Source organism: Propithecus coquereli, unplaced genomic scaffold (genome assembly GCF_000956105.1).
Source record: "Propithecus coquereli isolate 6110/MARCELLA unplaced genomic scaffold, Pcoq_1.0 Scaffold351, whole genome shotgun sequence".
Taxonomy (NCBI): domain Eukaryota; kingdom Metazoa; phylum Chordata; class Mammalia; order Primates; family Indriidae; genus Propithecus; species Propithecus coquereli.
Window position 1 is genome coordinate 2,109,677 of NW_012149186.1, and position 11,035 is coordinate 2,120,711.

Sequence of the window (11,035 nt, forward strand, 5' to 3'; positions counted from 1 at the left end):
TCAAACACATTATTATTTCTTTAATCCAATGTATCCAAAAAAGTATCATTTTAATAGGCAACCAATATTTTAAAAGCATGTTTCATGTTTTGTTCTATCTTCAAATCTAGTGTGTAATTTACACTTTATAGCCACAACTCAATTCAGACTAGCCACATTTCATGTGTTCAAGAAGCCACAAGCGGTAGTGGCTACTATAGCAGACAGTACAGGTCTAAGGATCCTGAATCCAAACCCAGAACTGGACATTTAGATGATTTAAGGCTAATAAAAGAGTAGTAGGAAATGAAAGAGGCAGAAAAGGCACACTGGGCCAGAGCAGAAGGCCAGTCTGAGATAACTTGGATTTTATATTGTAAGCAAATAAGAAACCAAAGAAAAATATTTAACAAATACGGATGATGACTAAAGCACTATTTCAGGAAGATTAACTGTTTTTCTTTACTAAGATACACACAGAAATTCAACATGTAATTTTTCCCCAACATTTTTATTACATGAAAGATTACTGAAATAGAAATATAAAAAATAATGTCATCCAGTGACTGTATTTTGTCAATTTGGTGTACATTTGGCATGTTTTTGGATAATTATTGTTGAAATATTTTTATTTGGACATTTTTCAATGATTTTTTGAAAAATACAGACACGTTAAGAACCAAAATTTAAGTCTTTACTGCCTTTTTTTTTTTTTTTTTAAAGAGACAGGGTCTCACTCTCTTGTTCAGACTGGAGTGCAGTGGCATGATCATAACTCACTGTAACTTCAAATTCCTGGGCTCAAGTGATCCTCCTACCTCCCGACTAGCTAAGACAACAGGTGCTCACCACCACGACTGGCTAATTTTTTTTTTTAAGACACAAGGTCTCACTATGTTGTCCAGGTGGTCTCAAACTCCTGTCCTCAAGCAATCCTCCCACCTCAGCCTCCCAAAAGCCTTTACTTTAAATTTCCTATCAGGAACTTCTTTTAGCTAGGAATCTAAAAAAATCCTTAAATACAAATTTAAAACATGCAAGACCTATACTACTGAAATATATCACAAAGAATTTTCATTGCTAATAAGAAAACTACCTGCAAATTTTAACCTACATAAAACAGTATCCAACTATGCAAGTATCCTACAGATTTAACTTAAATATTTAGAGTCTATTCTCACATTTCAGATACTTTACCTAACAGCTGAAGAAAAAAAATTAATGCTCAAAAAAGGAGGTAAGAAAGCAGGGTATGAGATGAGTATCCCTGATCATAAGCTATATTCCCTTGGTTACCTGCAAGGCCTGCCAAGGTTGGAAGAGTGACTTTTCAGCCAAAAGTCAGAAAACCAGTGATGTCATTAGGACCAAAAGCATTATATGACCTGCAATTTTGGCAACTAAATTCTCTGCATGGAATTCTCTCTTTCTCTTTTTTTTTTTAGTAGAAAAATGATCTTAAAGTTTACCAAGTCCCTTTTACTTTTTAAGATAAGAAAATGGAAATTTAGGTAGGTTCAGTGTGGCATTCAAGACTGCACAGCTACTTTCAAAAGTGGAGAAATTAAAGTAAAAAAGAAAAAAGACTGCACAGCGACTTAGTGGTAGAACCAGTACTAGATATTATTTATAAAAAATTAGAAGCGAAAACTAACTCATTTTGCTACTTATTAATTTTTTATAATTCCCAAATTATCCACAATAGACATATTGCTTTTATAATTTTTTAAAAGAGGCAAAAACTGTTTGCTCCAAAAACTACTGAATACTTTAAGAAACATTCTCTTTCTCCTTTTTTGCCTAAGGTCTCACTCTGCAGGACACTTTCTCAAGAAAGCCTTCCAAAGCACCTGAATCCTAGACAGGCCAGCTTCCCTCATCATGCACTGGGACTTCCCTTCTGCAGATCTTAGAGTAACCACAATGAGATAATTATTTAATGTCTATCTTCTCTACACAGGCCTTAAATTGGCATTTCTCAGAGCTCTGTTCTAGGCTCTTTGCTGTATATACCAGGAGTTCCTGATATCATGTCCATTCTAGAAACAGGAATTACATACAAAATTGTTTTATTTGTATATTTTTCTTCAGATTCTAAAAAAAATGACCTTAAAAAAGGTTAACAATCAAAAAATACTGAAATAGTCGATTTACATTGTTTACCTGCCCACAAGCCACCTTTTCTTTGGGGAAACCACACTTGCCCCTCCCACATGGTTCCACCAAGACTATCAGTCCTGGTATTTAAACAGCTCCCTGACTGCTCCGGCAGGGCCAGGCCTGGCCAATAATGGCACCCCATTCTCCATGCAGACCCTGTGAGACTCTCCAGGAGACAGGATACATGCACCTGGAAAAGAGGCTCCTTGTTCCCCTCCTGCTTGCACAGCAGTCAGGCCCATTCATGCCTGGAGTTGCCAGTGGGCCTTCTCTGCCAGATGAATGCATCTGCCTGAAAATGAGGCCCAAAAAGTGGAGAACAGAGAAGACAGAAGGCCAATTACATCGTGTGAACACTTAGATCCAGCCATGCCTATTTCTAGTCTCTTTTGCAGCTTTTTCCCCCTTTAAACTAATTTGCGTTGGGTTTGTCACTTGCAAGCAAAAGTTACTTGAGAGAGCCACCCAATTCCCACTGCTGGAACATAAAACCTATACAGTAATCACTCCCAAATGTCTATCTACAGTCCAAACCTCTGTCAAACTCCAGATCCATATGTACAATTTGCCAAGTGGAAATCTCTGTTTGGTTGCTTCAGAGACACCCCAAACTCCATAAGATCAAGTTTACACTATTTTCTTCCATAAATCAGCTTTCCCTTCACATTTTTCATCTCAGTCAACACGCATCTACCCTGCTTTCCAAGCTAGAAATCTGGGAGTTATTCTTGCCAACTCCATTCCTTCTCTCATCCTTAGCTAGTTACCACCTCTGGTCCATTCCAGGCCCTTAATTATCCTCCACCATCTTATGTAGTATGGGCCAGGACAGAAATGCCTCCCTATGAGTTTCAGTGTATTCAGTCTTCCTCTCTTCAAACCGATTTTCCAACGTGTAACTAATATCCCCCTAAACTGCAAATCTGATTATTTTATCCCTATGCCTGGCATAACTCATCCTCCTTTATAAGGCAACAGCCAATTATACACAGCTAGAAGAACAGCCAAGCTCCACTGTTTCAGACATTAGTGGTATAACAAATCTATACCATGAGAAAACAAGATTCATCCAAAACACAAAATTATAAAAGGAAGAGTAACAAAGTCCATATCAGAGTAAATAAAAGATAATCAAAAATAGTTTCCTTATCTATTTAATGCCTATTCATTAGTTCTATATTTAACTGCCCATATGAACTTGGTTTAGGGATCCTCTCAGCCCACCCTGAAATGCATTCCACCAATCTGCTCTCCTTATGTGTCTAACTAGTGCTCTCTTCAAAGAACAGTACTGGGGATCTCTAGGCATATCATTTTGTCTTTATTTTTTAAGAATAGTCTTTAAAATATTGGCTGTAAAAACTGATGCACATTACGATTTAGTCAAATATCCAAACAACATTTTTGGATTCACTTTTTAAAAACTAAGTATACCATAATTGTTAACACTATATGAACACTAAAGCTTATCTTTAAAATGATCCATACAATTGGGCATCACAATTCTGCCACAATTCCCCTATTACATAGTCTGTGCCATTTCATGAAAATTACCAGCTCTTACAAAAGTTGTGAGTTCAGAAAATAAGCAAAAGAAATTGGGGGAAAATACAGAAAATTGGGGGTCAAAGTACTTCCCAACCAGACTGACCTACCTAGTTGTGGGAGATCCCATTCAAAAATAAGTATTTCTCTACCCTGCCTGAAATTTTTCACTTAAAAAGAGGTTTAACAAGCATCCTCCTTTAGAACCACTCCCAGGAGTTGAAATTTTTTTCTTTTCAACATCCACACTAACAGAATGTTTTGGTTAGGAAGAGAAATCCTATTCATCAATTCTAAGATGCATATATTTTTCATATTTTAGTATCTCTGGAAGTGGGGTGCACCCTACAATCAATGGTTTCTTGCAGCTAAACACCTATTTTCTTTAGTGGTCTATAAAATTATGGTGCATCTTACAACTGACATAATTCAATGCAATTCAACATTTCATCTTGTAAGTCTTAAAAGATTTGGTCCAACTGGTCAATATGGACCCTGTGGTATTAAAAAGACATTCTAAAAGCATGAAAACTAGCAAAGGTGGGAGAGGGTCAAAGGAAAGACAAGGGTTCATACTTCAAAATTTAGCATGAGAGGAAACCCATTTTCCTTCCTCTCCATGGCTCCCTGCTCCTAAGACCCAAAACAGACCAGTACAGTTCTCTAGCCACTGCTAGGCCACACAGGAGCTTCTCCCCATTTATGTATTTTACTATACAGCAAAGTCAGTTACAGACAGCCTGCAATCTAGTAGTGGAGCTAATATTTGTGTAAAAAAAAAAAAAAAAGCTGCTCTAAAAGACCAAATGAATCATGAAACTGCACACTTAACTTGCACATAACATTGTGTACAAGTTATATTTCAATAAAGGTGATTTTTTAAAAAGACAAATAAGAAAATACTAGATAAGAAATTGTATGCCTTAAAAAAAACTATGAAGGACTTCAGAAGAGATTCCATCCAGAGGAAGAAAATGGAAGACTTGAGAAAAAAGTAGAATTTGAAATGAGGCTTAAAGAATGGGTAGGACCTGGACATATGACAATTTGGACATGTATGCAGTCCAAGTAGAGAAAACAGTATCAACGACAATCCAGGAGAAGGGGGAAAAAAGAATATGGGCAAGGAACAAAAATAGCAATAGGTAAGAATAAGGCAAATCTGAGGCAAATTATCATAGAAAGAACTTCATTTAATCGAAGACACTGGAAACCCCTGTGCAGAGAATTCATAAGAACTGGCTTCAACATTAATTTAGGCAGAAATGCATACGATAAACTGGATAAAGGAGAAAGTGAAGGTAAGAAGGTCCTAACCATTAGTCCAAGTGGGACGAGAACCTGATTTAGAGTTAGCCAAAAAAAAATTTTAAAAATGTCTACACACATACATGGGGTTGGTGGGGGAGGAGAGAGAAAATTATATGAAAGACAAATAACACTAGGTTTGAAAACTCAATAAATAAATTTCTGGAAAAAATATGAAACACTAAAATTCACACAGGAAGTAGAAAACCTATACAAACCAACAGCTACTAAACAAACTGAAATGGTATTCAAAGTCCTCTCCAGAAAAAAGATCTAGGCCTGAATGGACTTACAGGTGAGATCTGCCAAACTTTCAAAGTACAGATAAGCCCAGTCTAAACTGCTACTGAAAAGAGAAAAAGGAAAGGTACCCAGCTCATTTTATGATTCAATTGCTACCTTGATACCAATATGAATTAGGAATTATAGCAGAGTTAGCAAGAATGGAGACTAGAAGAGTTATCATATCATGAAACCAGAATCACAGATGTTGGCTACCACAAGATATGATAAAAAGGGCAACAGTTTGTGTTTGGTATTTCATCAACGGAGACACGGAACACCAGAGAAGCAAGTTTGGGAAAGAAAAAGAGCTCAGTCTGAACCAGAACAAGCAGGTACAGATAATGCATAAAGCAACTGAAAAAACAGGATTCAAGTGTGGAAAAGAAAGAATAAAGAATTGGGAATTATTGAAATATAAAAGCCTGAACAATAATGTCAAGGGACTAGAGACATACAGAAAAGTTACCTGAAAAGTGAAACTTTGAGAACACCTATATTAGAGGAAAAAGGAAGAAGAGAAGACAGAAAAGGGGCAAAGAAGAACAAAGTATGTCACATAAGCCCCCTTTTTCATCTAGTTAATTGTTGTCATCCTTCACAATTGTCCCGGGTTCCAGGGTAATATTTTTAAGGAATCCTTCTCAGATTCTCCCAGCAGCACCAGGTCAAGTCACCATTTTAAGCTCTTATAATACTCTGCATTCTAATTAAAATCACAATTATATTTAATTATAAAATTCATTCTTCGATATATGTCTCCCCCACTGGACTTTAAGCTCCATGAGGGTAAAGACTGTATCTGTTACTGTATTCTGAGCATTATAATAGACAAGTATTTGCTGAATGAAAATGTACAGACGAATGGAAGCCAAAAAGAGGAGAAACTCAAGGAAAGGACTTAGAAAAGGTACTTGAATTTGTGAAGGTGAAATCCAGATAACAAGGGGTTAAGAATGGAGAGTCACCAAGAAAACGCAGGAAGAATAGACTGCTCTTGGTAAACTCTAGAAATGGGATTATCAATTCATTATGAATGAATGAATTTTACCTTTATTTCAATTTTGCTCTATTTTGCAATTTTTCTTTAATGACTTTTGTAATGAAAAAACGTTCTAAAATGTTAATATCATTTGAAAAGGAAAAGCAGCAACAAGACAGCTTGAGGGAGTAGCAGACTTAGAGAAAGGTTTTTGTAAATGGAAGGAATCTTCAGTACATTTGAACTTTTAAGATCCCAAAGAGGACAGAGAGGATAACTCATGCTCTCCTAAGTAGGAAAATTAGAGAAAAATGAAACAAGGTGTTACCTACTAAGAAGGACAAAACAATATTCTTCCTCTGAGCTGGAAGGAAAGCAGAGGACAGAAAGAATCTAGGGAAAGAGCTCCCACCTGCTGCCTCAATCTTTTCTGTAGAGGGCAGAAGTGAAGAAAGCAGAAAAGGTTTCAAATGGGCTCCAAGCAGAAGGTGAAGGGAGAAAAAATAAAACAGGAACAGAGTACTGGTTCTATTAAAAATGATTCTAAATTTCAATAGACCTTTCATAAACTCAACCCATTCCTAGATCAGAGAATTGCCCATATTTTTGGTTTAAATTTAAAAATCTAAATAATTCTGATCTACAGTCTTTATTTCAACAGTCGAAAACAATGAGAAGCATTAAGTTACATTCTACTTTAATTCAAAGTTTGACTCCTCTTACAAGTAAATACAATAAAGGAGTTGGTTTCAACAAAATAGCGATAATTTCAAGTATGAGTAACTAAAAATGTTTCTAAAGGTAAAAATGTTTGCAAAGTGTGCTTTAAAACAAAACAAAAAACTCGTAAGCCTGAATACGATGTTCCTGGGTTCAAATCCCAACTCACTTAAACAAGCTATTTAACCTCTTTGCAACTTGGTTTCCTCCTCTAAAAAAAGAAAAAACGAGGAATACAATAAACCAGGGTTGTTATAAGGATTAAATGACGTAATACTGGTGCCAAGTTCATACTATATACTCAGAACAGCTTGTTAACCGTTTAAAAGAGAAAACCTGCAGCACTTTGATCAAATTAAAACATCTGAGAATATGAAAGAGTACAAGTCACAAAACGCCAGACCCTAACACATAGCATATTATTTTTCTTCCCTGACGCAAGCTCATTTTTTTTCTTGCCAAACCTTTCCACTAGGAGTCTGGAAAGAGAGAAAAAAGAGTCCGTGCGATCCAGCAGAAAGTTTCCGAAGCTGAAGTGCAGAATCACAACAGACATGGCAGCGGAGGCCGCGCAGGAAAACAGGTGAAACGACAGCAGACCTCGCAGAAACGCGGCACCTTCCCGCGGGCCGGTGTGGAGGCGGCCAGCGGCTCCTCCGGCGCGACCCCCACCAAACTGACTTCGCTCTTTTTTCCCTTCTTGCCCAAGCCCACAGAGGCAAATCACGAATATCAACCTCGCGGCGCCGGGGCGGGAGGTGAGCGCCTTTCCCATGTAAGGTTCCAGAGGCGTCCCTGGCGGGGCTTTCGCCCAAACCGCCAAGCCCCGACTGGGCCTGCAACCCGGGGTGGGGAACAAAAGAGGGGCCGGGCGGCGGGTCTCCAGCGGGGCCGCGGCCTTGCCAGTCTAGGCGGGGGCCCCGCGGGGTGGCCGGGTCCGGCCGCCCCTCGCTCGGGCCTCGGCGCCCGGCTCCCTCCGAAACTTCGCCCGCGCCGGCCTCCCCGCCGCGGCTGGCCTCTGCGGCCCGCACACGCACTTCCCGGCCGCCAACTCACCCGGACCCCGAGGAACTCATCCTCCAGCCCTCGGCGCGGAGCGGGGGGCGCGGCGGGGGCCTCGCTCGGCCTCGGCCCTCGGCGTGCGCGGCCCAGGCCCGGTCGCCCCTCGCGCGGCCGAGCGATCCTCGTCTCGCGCGGACGGACGCGCCGGGGCCCGAGCCTTCCTGCCCGCCCTCCTCCCTCTTCCCTCCGCCCTCCTCCCTCCTTTTTCCTCCTCCTCCCTCCTACTTCGCCGAGCCCGGCAGGCGGATTCCAATCTCGGCAGCCGTCGCCACCGCCGACACTCGCACGGGGGGAAGGGGCGGCGCGGGCGCGGGCGCGGGGGCCTGGGGGAGGGACGGGCTTCGGCGCGGCGCGCGCACACCCGACCCCGGGCGCCGGCCCCGCCCGCCTGCGACACGAACGCAGCCGAGCGCGCGGCGAAAGCGCCCGAAGGGTCCTTGGAGCCCGGCGCCCCGCTGCCGGGGAGGAGGACCCGCCGCCGGCAAGGGGGCGCCGCGCTGCTGTTGGGGCGGGGGCGCTTCTCCGCGCGGGCTCGCCCGTCCTTCCCTTCCCGCCAGCCCCACCGCCGCCGTGGCGGGGCCGCGAGCGCTCTCGACGGAGGCGGCCGAGGGCAGCGCGGACACGGCCGCCGCCTCCCGAGGCCCCCAGTTCGCGTGCACCCCTTCTCCGACCGACACACGCCGCACGGGAGCGGCAGTCAGCTGAATTGTAAAGTCAGCCAGCGCGCTCAGAAGGCACCAAGTCACCAGCGTTGGAGATTGGCCAAGTCGTGGTAGTAGTCGGTGCGACAAAGAAAAGAAAAATGTAGTCCTTATTCACCCCTCGGCCCCCCTCCCCTGGGCCCGGCCTCTCTTCCCGGGCTCTCTGCCACCGCGCCCACACGGCGACGGAGGGAGGAGAGCGGCGCGCGGGAGCTGAGGGGAGCATCGATCCGGGGGCGCGGCCGTGGCCGCTCGGGCCCCTGTGATCTGCGAGCCCGTGAATTCCAAAGGCGTAAGATAAGCCGCGGCCCGAGCCCGTCTGAACTGAAGTCAGCGGACTATAAATACTCCTCACATCTCTACCTTTGGCTCACTCTAGTGACCTCGTATACCCTCCGGAGGCTCATTTCCTCCGTTCGGAAAACGCAAATAATTGTCACTACCTCTTTCTTTCCTTACATTTCTCCTCATTTGTAGAAAACGCTGTTAAAAGTATTCACTGACCTGTAGGTGAAGAAAGAGGCCATAGGCTCCGTTTAACCAAATGTGACCTTAACCTCTTTGGTAAGTAGTTCCACAAACGACCTGAGTTCAAGTCACTTTGCAAAAGATAATATTTTTTTAAATCCCTTTTTTAAAAAAATCACTTTTAAAACTGGGTAAAAAGAGAAGGAAAAGAATGTGCCCGGCACTGGTACCTGGATTTGCACACATTCTTGCCTGAAGAGATGTTTAGATTCCAGAGTATTCCATAGTCTAATGTAAATGTTTAAATTCCCGTGTATTTTTGTTTAGATTTTTTTGTGCCTCTTTTATTATGTCCTTCTTGTCCACCTTTGCCCTTAATGCTTCAGATGCCCTCCGTAATTCCGAATTATTTTTCATTTCTATTTTCCTCTCTAATCTTTTTTCTGAGCTCTTTCTTTGGCTGTCTCAAGTTTGAGAGTCATGGGTTGTGGTATCTTGCTATGCAGGAAGAATATGATACTTGAGATTCCTCGCCTCAACGAAAATCGGTCACTTTTCTTTCTCAGGTTTCCTACATACTACTCTGCTTTAATTTTAAAGGAAAGGGTGTACCTTTTGCTCAAGGAGATTCAGATTGATTGGGCAGAGAGCTCCTTGATGTATGCTGAGCAATGTGTCATGGCAGAGAAAACCACGGCAAGTGTATTATTATGCCCTCTAAAGCCTAGTTTGATTTTTAGACATGTGAATCAGTCTATAAAATAGCTAACAATCTCAGGTTGGAACTTTAGTACAAGTTTCTGAAATGTACAAATCAGTGTTTCCTGCCTTATGTAATGTGCCACTATAGAAATGAGAGCAAAATTGTGTCAGATTTTAAGTTGTGGTATCTTTGCTTCTCTACAGAAGGATTTCCTTTTAAAATCTTTGGAAATTGTGCTAGATATCCTTTTGCTCTCCTTAGATAAGGCCCACCTAGTGCCCAGGCTTAAACCCTCAGCAACCTACCTACCGACAACTAGCGGGGCCTGGTGTTCTCTCTGGTTGCTGGCATGTTTGTGCATGCAAGCCTGTTTCTCCGGTTTGCCTTGCCCACTGAATGAACAGAGCAGCCAGGAAGCTCAAGGAGACATCTGGACATGTATGATTTGGCCCCTAAACTCAAAGGTAACACCTCAAGGTCCAAATTTAACATTATCTAATGTGGTAATTTTTTTTTAGTAGGTTACTAGAATAGGCTGGAAATGGGCCTTTCCCTCTGCACTGTTGATTTGAAGTATAGGTCCCAAGAATGGTAGTTGTACATGCCTGAATCAGTATTTGTTTGGAATGGAAATGACTCTTCCTATATAGTTCTCAGCTCCACGAGGACACCTTCCCTGAATACCTATCTTAAGTGAACATCCTATCACAGCCGATTTCATGTTCTTTTTACTATCTGAAATTATTTTGTTCATTTAGTTATTTGTTTATGATCTGAGTCCCTCTGCCCCACCAGAATGTAAACTCCGTGACAGCGAAGACTGTCAATCTGTTTTCAACTCTCTCCTCAGAGCCTAATGCCTGGCATGTGGTAAGTGCTCAGTATTTGTTAAATAAGTGAGATAGATAAGCATAGAATTCCTCTAAGCATTTCTGAACTTTATCACCAGGACCCTTCCAGTGTCAGAGTGTGGCATGGCTGGCTACGTGGGAAAGCATGAGGGTCGGCGGGGGAAGCCATGGATTACATCATCTTCAGTGAAATGGGGACTTCTGCCTTCAGGGATCCTAGTTGAATAGATTAATCCAAGTTAATCCGTCCAAAGTCATTTTCCTGTTGTAAAGA

The 11,035-nt window shown here is 42.2% G+C and overlaps 1 protein-coding gene across 1 annotated transcript in view; it reads right to left on the reverse strand.

Annotated features, from left to right (window-relative positions):
* Positions 1–8,083, reverse strand: part of BMPR1A (bone morphogenetic protein receptor, type IA) — a 125,849-nt gene extending 117,766 nt beyond the window's left edge. Inside the window, exon 1 of the mRNA XM_012651255.1 lies at positions 8,033–8,083. The gene's annotated coding sequence lies outside the window, so the exon portion shown is untranslated. The remainder of the gene's footprint in view (positions 1–8,032) is intronic.
* Between the last annotated feature and the right edge of the window lie 2,952 nt (positions 8,084–11,035).